Here is a 12,289-nt window from a genome sequence, read left to right as displayed (position 1 = left end):
CCTAAGAGTGGCATTTACCAGGTTTGAACAATTATACAGCATTAAGTGGGGAAGAGGACCATCACTACACACAGGTTGGGAGTAGAGCCATTGGTGGTAGAGTAGAGGTTATGATTACAAAGGAATGAGGCCCAAGTGCACTAGACAGGGTCTAGAACAAAGGACAGAGTCATTATTAGAGGAGCTAAGAAAGGTGCTGTCTAAGCTACAATGAAGTTTTCTGATTGAGAGGCAAGTAGAACCTGATAGAAGGGGCTTGATAATAATCTGGTGGGCTTTAGGCCTTGTAAATTCAGAGGCCCAGACCTATCTATCTCTTCACATGGGGTATATCCTAAGGGAGGTGTGAACCTCCTAGGGGAAGGCACTCTGTTGACTTTCATTACTTGGCTGGCCTGGGAGGAGAGCTGGCCAGGTAAAGGCAGGTGGCATCTCTAACAAGAAATTTGCAGTTCTGCCTGCAATGTTGCTGACCCTACTTGACCATCCCCTCAGCTGCAGTGCTCACTTTGGAAGTTGGGCTGAGTGAAGGGCTTTTCAGCTTAGAGCCAATAAGATCTGTGGCTCTGACCTGGGCATCCTTCGACTCCAGGGCAGGTCCATTTCCAGTGATCCAATTCTTGGCAGAGCTGCCAGGGCTCTTCACAAGCTGACTTCTGCTGAAGCCCAGGCTTACCACATTGAAAGCCACTGCAGTGGACTGGCCTGTTGGGTCTCCTTGAGGGCAGATCACTGTACAGAACAGCTATTAATAGGCCTGCCACCCACTGCTTCTGATGCCGAGCTTTCTTTTCCTCCTGGTTTGTGTTAAAGTAGACCACAGGATGCAAGTCAAGGGAGTGCCCGTGTCCCATCTCTAATCTTTGGTGGCCTGAACTACAAGTCTATAGTCACAGGCATGTTCTGTAGTAGTTTTTCTAAGGTAGACAATTCCCATGAGGAAAATTATATTCTCACTTTAAAACTTTCTTTCCCTTTGGTCTGAAAGGGAGGTTTTTTCTACTTACTGTATACTTCGCTGATGGCGAAGTGAATCTAGCTATGAGATTATTATTTAAGTTCTTATTTTGGCTATGCTATTGCAGAAAAATGTTAGCCATCTCTTTTATAAGGTCTAAAGATTAAATTGTGCATCCTACAGATTCCTTCATAATAGAATTAGTTTCCTACCTTGAAGAGAATAGAGAAATGAAAGAACAAGTTGGGCTTAGAATAGAGAAATGAGGGAGCAAGTCCTAGATCGCTTGCTGACAATAGCAATATCACATGAATACTTAGCAAACCATTTCAACCATTAGATAGCAACTTAAGAAAACATTTACCAGAAGGTCCAATGCCTTCTATAAATTTTAAGAATCATGTATTTGAAAACACCTCTTAAATATCTAACATGGTGTAGTTTGTTTAGCCAGTAAACTTAAGCACAACCATCTAAAATGTTTTTAGTTTCTTTCTACCAACAAGTCTAAAACATATGATACACAGATTCAGGTCCCACAAATTAAAATGTATCTTTGATTGATTTTAGCAGCTTAAATTTATGGAAAATCTTATCTATAAGCCATTTAAAATAAAACTCTTAATAAAATTTCCCCATGTGGGAGTTTAGGGATCTTGACTTTGGCCTGGCCTAGCTCCAGTTGTTGTGGGCATTTGGGGAATGAACCAGTGGATAGGAAATCTCTGCCTGGCTGCCTGCCTGCTCTGCTTTCTCTATCCCTCTCTTTGTGTGTCTGTCTCCCTTCCTTTCAAATAAATAAGACATTTAAAAATAAACACAATAAAAAGTTGCTGAATTAAAAATTTTTGCTTGCTATTTTCCAAGAACAAAAATAAGAGAAGAACATGGTTAATTATCTGAAATATTTTCTCTTCAACATTCTTCTTAGAGCCTCTCCCAGGGATGTCCTGGAAGAGAAACTATGCACTTCAAAGGGTGTGCCTCCAGGATTTTGATGATTATCTGAATGCCTGTAGCAGTCAACAAACAAAAGACCATCCTAGGAATAAACCAAGAATCGCATGGGGAGGAGCTCTCACAATCCCTAACCATAGTGAAGTGCTTTTTCTTTATACATTAGAATTTATAGACTTCAAAACATCTATGAATTTTTCCATAGCAAATTAAGTATTAAAAAATTTTTTTAATCCACCTCTCTTCCAAACCCTTAAGGCTTCTTAACACCTGCAAAAAGAGCTAGGGGAACCTTGCTCAAGTCTTGCATGTGGCATGGAAGCAATATTCCCTTACAGGAACACACAGCTCTGGATCCCTGTCATCTAGGCCTGCCTGTCAGTTAAAAGGAAGAGCCACAGAACTCTGGGCCACTTGTCAATCATCCCTGCAGCTAGGCTTTTCCACTCTTCTCTGGCCCTGATAAAAATCATCCAAGTGTACATCAAAAAGTTCACTGAAAATAGAATTAAAACCAAGTTTATTTTGGTGCAAACACTTTCAGGATGCACTCATGTGGGGTCCTTCAAATGATTGCTAGTAAGAATGTATTTTAAAACTAGGCATGGATTTCAAAAATATTTTGGCACCAAAATATAACTTGACTTTTAATTCCATTTTTCCAGGAACTTTCTCAAGTATCTTCATGCTTCTTCTTTTACTTCTTTCTAAATAGTCAGCAGGTAACCCCAAACCTTTCCAACTTCTCTATCCCACCATCCTCAAACAATAGCCCCACTTATTTCAAGGAGTGTTGAGTTTCCCATCAGTCAAAAGTACGAAGATTTTTGTCTCTTTCCCAGTAGCACTTTCAATGTCTATCTCCAGTCGTTGTAAAACTATAGCTTTGATGACTTAAGTGAGGCTTAAAACTCATCCAAAACTGTTTCTGGTATCACCAGCTGATTTAAGAAGTTCTCACTTCCTCACTCTAGACCAAGGGATTATCATGCTCAGGAATTTAAGTCACACTCCAACTAGTCCCCGTGAGGATCAACTGTCCCCTGAGGTCCTCCTTTCCCCTGCCTTGGAGAGGTGGTAGGAGTTAAAGGATCACTTGGACACGAAAGCATTCCTCGCATCCTCCTCATTCCATCAGCATCTGCTGTGCTAATTTAGATGGAGCATCCTGGCTGGTCCCTGGACATGTTTACCCAATTGTATCCACTCGTTAACTATTTTTCTGTCTTCAAATTGGATTCCTGAAATCCTCTGTCAAATCTGGTCAAAGAAAACAGAATATATTACATTCTGTAGTTTTAGCTACTGGCCAAAAAAAAAAAGAAAAAATTAAAAGATATTTATCACAAGCTAATCGCACAGCACAAAAACTAGACAGCTATTAAATGATTGACACAATTCTCTTCAAAGTATTTAATAAATCACAAGGAAACATTTTTTCCATTTCAATTATATGTAACATAATGCTAAGGGCACACAGTGAGCAAATACGCAATCCCATTAAATTAGAATTATAGAGGCCAACATTGTGGCATAGGAGATTAAACCAACATTTGTGACAGAGCCTACAGGGAAGAGCTTCCAATCCAGCTCCTTGCTAAAAGAAGCATAAGATGCTTCAAGTATTTGCCAGCCACCTGAGCAACCTATATAGAGTTCCAGGCTCTTGGCCTCAGCCTGGATCAGCCCGGCTGTTGCAGCCATTTGGGGAATGAACCAGTATATGGAAAGATCTCTCCCTTTCTCCATCTTTCCTTCTCTCTGTCACTCTTTCATATAAATAAAATAAATCTTTAAATAAGTAAATTATAGGCATAATGCATCTATTTTTATGTGCATTTCATAAAAAAGCTTAAAATGACAAGTACTGAATTCTTAATATTCTTAAAGTGGGAAAAGGTGAGAAGGAATAAGACAAGTTGTATTTTAAACATATCCATATAATTTAAAATATGTATGAATTATCGTTATTTTATTATTATTATAAAAAGCTGAAAATCATGCTGGCAAAAACATAGTGATGCCATCCGTACCCATCAGTACAGCATTTTTAACAGTTATATAAGAGCTTTAAAAATGTTTACATACTTTGAGTAAGCAATTACCTGTTTTACTTTTCACAATGTGGCTATGCTATCTTTTATAATAAAAATCACTCGAGTTTCATCACATTATATCCTTAAAATGTACATTTTTTAAATACATATAGGCTAAAAAATAACACTACAGTCTCATTATTTGCAATAACTGTGCTCTATAAAGTCTCTGCCAACTCTCAATGAGCAAATGCTGAACCTACTGCTCCTATAGGAAATCCATGGTTAGGATGCTACAAGCCTCTAGTCAAACGTTCTCCTCAACTGATCCACACGTAACTTTGTTTTATGTGTGACTCTGCTTCAAAACATCTTACTTTATATTGTCAATTTGATGGCATTGAACTCACAGCCAACAGCATTCTAAGTCATGCTCACATAAGCTTATCTAACCTAAGGTACTTTATCTCTAAGGCACATCACAGTCTTCTTGTGCTGAGGAACCCTTAGGAGTCACTTATTTTAGATTTTTACTTTTATATTTTACTGATCTATTTATCTGAAAGAAAGAGGAGGAGAAAGGCAGAGAGGGAGAGGGAAGGCAACAGAGAAACAGAGATCCTCCATCCACCGGTTCACTTCCCAAATGCTCAAAGCAGCGAGGGCCGGGCCAGGCCAAAGTCAGAACCAGGAAACTCAATCCAGGTCTCCTACACGGGGGCAGAGACCCAAGCACGTGAGCCTGCACCTGCTGCCTCCTAGGGTGCACATCAGCACATTGCTGGAATCAGAAGCGAGAGCCAGAACTAGAACTAAGGCACTCTGATATGGGAATGTGGTCACTCCTATAGTGTCATAACCACTGTGCCAAACACCCACTCACGTGGGGGTTGCATTTTCCATAGCAAAATCAACAAAAAGCACAAAAATGTCAAAACTATGGCATTAAAAGGACATTCGTGGCATTAGAATTGAAAAAGAAAACAGTTTTCTTGTTGGATTCTCAGCTGACGTATACATGTTGGTCAACTCAAAATTTTTGCTTGGTACATATGTGAATGATTGCTAGAGTATTCATTTGTGGGTTACAAATCCATTTCACCAAGTAGGCAAATTTTCAAACATGGAATCCTCAAATGCTGAGATTCAAGAGTATTTATTTAATAAAACAAAATTCATAAAAGATAGGTAAAGAGGAAAATAAAAATACAGCCCATAAAAAGCATTTTGTCTCTCTTAACTCAGTGGTTCTCAGCTGGGACTTAGTTTGTTCCCAAGGAGACAACTGGTGCTATCTGCAGAAATCTGCTGATTTTTTAAAAAGGTTTATTTTATTTGTTTGAAAGAGTTACAGAGAGAGGTAGAGACAGAGAGAGAGGTCTTCCATCTGCTGGTTCACTCCCCAGATGGCCTCAACAGCCAGAGCTGCACCAATCAAAAGCCAGGAGCCAGGAGCTTCTTCTGGGTCTCCCACACAGGTGCAGGGGCCCAAGGACTTGGGTCATCTTCTACTGCTTTCCCAGGCCATAGCAGAGAGTTGGATCGGAGCAGCCGGGACTTGAACCAGCACCCGTATGGGATGCCAGCACTTCAGGCCAAGGCATTTTACACACTGCGCCACAGAGCTGGCCCCCAGGAATCTGTTGATTTTCAAACTGCAACTAATAAGGTAGAGTCCATGGTGGTGCAAAGCACCCACCAATGCAAAAGAATGCCCCTCAATAACCAAGAACAACTGGGCCCAAAATGTCCGTAGTATCTACACTGAGAAACTCTATGCAAACTGAGCTACTGTGCTAGTATATTTTTAAATGCATCTTCCCATACTTTCCATCAACCCACATGGTAACACCTAAAACAAGAATGAAACATGGTGGTCCTACATTTTCAAATTTATCTCATGAACTGCTGTTAAATGCCATTGAAGAACCAAAGCAATTAAAAGCTTTATGCAGGGAGCCAGTGCTGTAGCATAATGAGTAAAGTTACCACCTGCGATTTCAGCATCCCATATGGGTACCGGTTTGTATCCCAGCTGTACCACTTCCAATCCAGTTCCCTGACAGTGGCTTGGGAAAGGCAGTCAAAGATGGCCCAAGTGCTTGGGCCCCTGCAACACACCTGGATGAAGCTCCCAGTTCCTGGCTTCAGCTTGGCTCAGCCCTGGCCGTTGCATTCACTTGTGAAAGAACCAGCAGATGGAGGATCTCTTTCTCTCCATCTTTCTCTGTAACTCTTTCAAATACATAAACAAAGCTTAAAAAAAAAAGTTGTAATGAGAAGTGTGACTTTCCCAGTCATTTCTACTGTGCTTATAATGATGATTAGGTCATTCTAATAATACTGTAAAACATAGAGCCAGCCTGAAATCTATTTCTTGTTTTAATACCAGTTAAGTAAAAGCACCACTGCACAGTAACATGTGTAGTTCATAGCAAACAGCCTGCAAGATGGAAAACTTAGCTCATTCCAAGAAGTTTCCAGAAAGATTCAAGTACATTTTGAGAAGTTTCTTTTGTTTACCCTACCTGATCCATAAAATTAAAAAGTCTTGCTAAGTCTTAACAATTCTATAAAAACAGGCTCTCCAAATATTAAGTGGCCTCCAAAATATTCTTAATTGTGTAAATGCTGTATACCTTCTTCAATGTTCCCCATGTGGATTCAGTATTATCCATTTATTCAGTCTTTCATTGATCATGCTTTTAAATAATGAATCAAGCAATTAGTACAGTGGCCTCCAACATTCCTCAAGTGTATCCCAAAATCACTGAGCTAACATCACAAGCATAAATAATTCCCAGTGAGGAGGCCAACAAGCAGATGAAAAAACTGCACTTGAAGTTTGGAACCTTAACTTTTGGCTGCATGCATTTCAAACCAGGTCATTATTTCCAGAGGATTTTATTTTATTTTATTTTTTGCTGGAAACACGTTTTAGTTCAACTATGCAAAAATGAGCCCAAGACATTACTTCCTTTTGTGAATATGATCTGTTAGACATTATGTGCTCTGATGTCTTCAACTGCCTACATAGTTCCAGGGACCCTGCAGACTTAGACCTTGTCTCAGTCCTTCCCTGATCTCTCAGCCCACTCTCTCCAGACTCCCACTCTTCCCCTGCCCCAGTCTCCGCTTGCAGCCTCTTCCCTCAATTCTTCCAGGTCTGCACTCCCACTCTGCACCCAGGCTGGTACTCCTGGGGCCATCATCAACACAATCAGCTGGGGACATGGATAGTCAAATGCGATTCCCAGACCACATTCCCAACACATGCATCAGAATCTGAAGTGGAAGCCTGGGGAATCTACATTACCATCCCATCTCAAGGTCATTTAGGAACTATAGGCCCTCCAGCTTCCTAGAAATCACATCTTTGTATCCTTGATCCATTTATCACATTTCCCACTGTCCACTTCCATCTTCCAAGCCCATTTTTTACATTTCCTAATTAAGGAAACCCCTCTAGCTCAGATAAATGCCTCTTCTCTAAACATCCAAAGCATGTTGTATATAATATGCACCACTTAACATCAGAATCTGGATTTGTAAGATTTCCCAACCAGACTGGGAACTCAGAGGGAAGGACCTTGTGCCATCCCTGAATTTATCCCACAAGCCAGCACAGCTCATGGTACACAGAAGAAACTCACTGGATGGATGGCCAGCCTGCCTCTAAATGGAACTGTTAGACTTTAGCAGTTCGAAACCATTTGTGGTTAATGCCAACATGAACAGATGGAAGATTCACAATGGAATAAAGTAAGAGAAGAAATTTAAAGAAGTGGGATATGGCTGTCAGGAAGCCTCATGGGAAGGAGGGAGGCACTAGATGCAGGTAGATGTGATGATGAGGTAGAGCCACCCGTGTTTGGCACTCTGACGGAGCTCAGCAAAGGTTAGCTAACTGAGCATGTGTAGTTTTCATAAGCAGCTAAAACAGGTAACAAAAAGGAAAAGGCAAAGTGGTTACAAAGAACTTCCGTAGCCATAAGCAGACTTGTTAAGGCCAGTGGCAAACCACTTTTCATTCTTTTCATCAAAGACAAAGACAAGTATGGTAATAACCCCCAAGTCCATTAAGTCTAGAATCACTTGAGATCATGAATGGGCATTCTTTAATTGCTAACCCAACTTCTATAGTGCCATTCCTACATTTTTCTTTGGGGAATGATTATAGAGCAGTTACAGGATTTGGTGATGCTGGCCCCAAATGCCAGAGGTTGACCTTTGCTGGAATAAACCAAATGGCAGAATTTCATTCCCATTACAATTAGTTATAAGACAAGCAGAAACTCAATGCTAAGCAAGTGACATTCCTCTGGCCATCATGATGGTTATGATCAGTCAGGTGGGAACCAAGCTCAGGTCTTTTGTTTGACGGTTATGGATGTGAAGATGAAAGCATGGGGCGTCAGGTACTGCCAGCAGCCTTCTTGTGAATACAGGAAACCTAGAGAAAGAATGGCAGACCTAGAGAAACAGGTCTGCGTCTTTTCAGTTTCTGCGCCAACGCACTGTCTTTACTGCCTAAGCCAATTTAGGTTTTCTAATAGGCAAAGCATCATGGTATGTGCCCAGTCCTACTTTTTAACCTCATCTTTCCCCATCCTCTCCAGGCAGAGTGATACAAACTCCCTGCTCCAAGAGTGCACTGTGCCCCACTGTAGCTCCTCCAACCCTACCTTCACATCTGCTTGCGGTCGTCCCCCCCCCCCCCCCCCGCCTTCCTTATTATTCAAATGCTGTCTGGTCTTCTACACTCAGTTTGGACCTTAACCCCTCTGAGGGCAGACATCCAGGATCCTATTTTCTTGCCTCATGTGAGTTCCAACCTAGAGCACAAGATTAATACTAATTGTCCTCCATATTGTACCTTCCACTTTTAGTGATCCTATCACAAGCGCAGCCCCAAACTGGAATGCAAGCTCCATATGTCTATGACCCCCTCGCACATGTTCCCTCAAACAATGTCTTGTGATTAGCAGAAAACCAATAAATCCTCTGTAGGCAAATTACAAATATGACTCAGACCCCCCGATCACTGGCAGTCATTCCCTCTTAATTCACAGAGCAATGGAGAGGATAGAAAGTAATTCCAGACACAACATATTTCAACATCACACAGTTGGCCATGGTCCTGTCACATTTCACAACTAGACTGGCAGGAACAGCTGGATGAGAAGCAGAAATTTATCAGGCTACTTTCCCGTCTGCACATTGCTGAAGTCCTTCCAAGGAAGATGCATACTTATCCAGCATGTTCTATAAAGACAAGACTCATACCTTTCAAACATCTGCATAAAATCACCCTGTAGGCAACACCAGAAAGGGAAGACACAGAAAACACAGCCAAGGCATCCACATAACAAAAAACCACCACCCCTAAAGCCTTTTGTATCCCCTTTCACACTTGTTGTCCTTGGTCTCCATAGAGAGAGGGTCCACCTAAGAGATTTAAATGAGATATGAAATAAACAGGTTGGGAGCTGTCCCCACCATAGACATGACCTGAAGATCACGAGTAAATTGAAGAGTCAGGTACCGACTTAGCACCATCTCCACTACAGATAGGAAAAGCATGGAGAAGGTCAAGTATGTGTGTGTGTCTGTGTGTGTGTGTCTGTGTTCACACACAAGCAGCAAAGATAACAACATGCCCATCAGATTGATAATATCAGGCCAAATTCCCACCATTTTGTGCATTTATCCTGACCTGCACAAGGATTTTGAATTCCCATTCTGGGTCTCTACAACAGCATACAAGTGTGGTTCTTTGGCCAGTTAGAGAAATAAAGGGCTGCCTGACAAAACTTAAAATACTCCTATGAATAACCAATAAAGCAATACCTTACAACTATGTCTAAACCTGTAATGATCGAGTGCTTATTAGCAGTTAATCTTCCCTTCTAAGGAACAGTAGTTTCTTTGGAAAGTGGCCAGATTCAGTCTTTCAATACTGTTTCTTTATGCTCTTTCTTCCCTCAGGAATAGTGGTGTCTTTCTGAGTCCTAAACAGGATCTATAGAGTTCCACAGATGGTTTAAAAAGCCCCTGCAGACAAACTACAATACCGACTGAGCATCCCTAATTTGAAAACCTGAAATCCCAAGTGCTCCATGATTTCCAGGTTTTTGAGTACCGACATCATGTCGCCAATAGAAAATTCCACATCTGACCTCACTCTGTGGGTACAAAGGATGCAGATATACTAAAAACGCTGTATGAAATAACTTTCAGGCTATGTACAAATGATGTACAAATGATGTACAAATATATGAAACATCAATGGATTGTGTGTTTAGTCATGGATCCCTCCTATAAGCCATTGTTTTGTGCTCACATATGCAAATATTCCAAAAATTAAAAAAAAAAATTGAAATCTGCAATGCTTCTGGTCCCAAGCACTTTGGATAAGGGATATTCAACCTGTATTAGTGTTCACAGCCTATCAACCACAATACTGCACGCTTTCTCATGGCCTCTGTTTATCACGAGGAGCTGAACTGTCTCATTGCTCTATTCTATGAAGATGAGCTTTATCATCAGTCGTGTGCCTGCTAATGATGGTTCTCAAAAGCTTCCCTGCTCTAAGGGACCCTTGCCTTGGCCACGGAGACAGTGGTCAGCCTGCTCTTGCATTTCAGCCTACAGTGGCCACGGAGTCAACACTGCCTCCTCAGCTGCTCAGGCTCTTACAGACTCTGTCCGCTAAAAGGATCCCCTGGCCTGTCCTGGACAGAAAAAAGAAATCTTGGACAGTACGATCCCAGGAAGAGTGTGTTAAGAATACCACTTCCCTTTCTGCTTCTCCTTTCAAAAACATCTTAGTAGTTCACAACTATGGGACAAGCAATGAAATACCAATATTAATACAGATAAAGGCAAAGGGTTGATTCCAAACAGCAGCTGTTCAATCAGAGGAGAATCAAGCCAACCAAGAACCACAGGATCTCCATCCAGTTTACAGTGCGTTCCAGGTCTCCAAAACACAGATAGATTTCCCATACCCAGCTCACCTGTCTGGCTGCTGTATAAAGGGAATTCCAGGAGGAATCTAGGTGGAACAAAGCTGAATGGTTTGCAGCAACTCCTTTTGTTACCAACAAGCCAGCAAACAGCCCCTTTCACAGACTGTCAGGACTGGCAGCAATGCCTCCCTCCATCCCCATTCTGTCAGCCAGGCAGATCAACCACATCACATCAAAGCAGGAGATGCACTCTTCCTCTATGAAGCAGAAACAGCTATTCCCACTTCATCGAGTTTCTGGTCTTCTAGAATGTTCCAGCTCCATTATGTCCTGCATGCCTGGCTCTCTTGCTACAGAGAACCAGCAGAGCACAGACAGGAAAAAAAAAGTCAAAACACCTGTTCTGCATAGATATAGCCAGGTGCTCCTCTAGCTCTCTCCCCAAGGCACACTAAAAGAACAGACAGATCAGTCTAGGATACAAATAGCCCCAACTTGGAATTGATTCCTGCCTACCCATAGAACCAATATTTACTGAGTGACCAGTTTGAACAATGCCATACCACTAGCTCCCAGCCAGGTGAGGCCTTGCAAAAGGGTACAAAGATGATGAGGTTTCCCAGTGCACACAAAGCAATAGGGATTTCAGGCCTCTGTCCAAGAATATGGAACAATTGTCCATTGATTCCATTGAGTATAAAAAGGCTATGCAAATCTGCAGGATATGTGCAGCTCTGCCATGCCTGTAAGCCTGCCAGCAAACTCAGAAAGAACAAATGGACACACAGAGTAGGGTAAGAGACACTATGCAAGTGCAAGGTTAAGAAGATGTGGTCTCACTGGTAATGTTTCCTATCCTGTTAGCCTGCATTTCCCCACTCTTTTTTGTTCTCTCTTTACTTTTCCACAGAATCATTATTGCAACCAGAAATGCATGGATACAAGAGGGAAGAAATGTACTGCTCCTCACTCTGCAATTTCATTTATACACCAGCCAACATGAGACAATCCACAACAGTGAGCCATCCTGAGAATATCTCCAAATTCCTCCAGGTTATGTCAATACAATGATTTCATTGCCATTATTGATAAGAAGCAAGGAAAACTCAAACAAAACAAACCCATCCAAACACCATTTCTTACTTCCATGGAAATTTCAGACTGTGGTTTTAGTCTTTCAGCTCAATTTTGCCAAAGGCAGATAGATGATCACAGGGTGGAGAGAGAGAAGAGAACACGTAGTATGGCTTGGTGGCCATGAAGTTCAGAATGGGTTTTCCAAGAAATATTGGGAACATTGGGAAATATTTCCAAGTACATCTGAACACAGAATGTTCCCAAGACCTAGGAATTAGCATCTGTCCTTT

At 41.5% G+C, this 12,289-nt stretch overlaps 1 protein-coding gene across 5 annotated transcripts in view; it reads right to left on the bottom strand.

Annotated features, from left to right (window-relative positions):
• Positions 1-12,289, bottom strand: part of TLN2 (talin 2) — a 481,872-nt gene that overhangs the window by 310,083 nt on the left and 159,500 nt on the right. The window lies entirely within an intron of this gene.

This window comes from Lepus europaeus, chromosome 11, assembly GCF_033115175.1.
Source record: "Lepus europaeus isolate LE1 chromosome 11, mLepTim1.pri, whole genome shotgun sequence".
In the NCBI taxonomy this organism is placed as follows: Eukaryota; Metazoa; Chordata; class Mammalia; order Lagomorpha; family Leporidae; genus Lepus; species Lepus europaeus.
The sequence above is the reverse complement of the archived record's forward strand: the minus strand, read 5'-3'. Positions and strand labels throughout refer to the sequence as shown.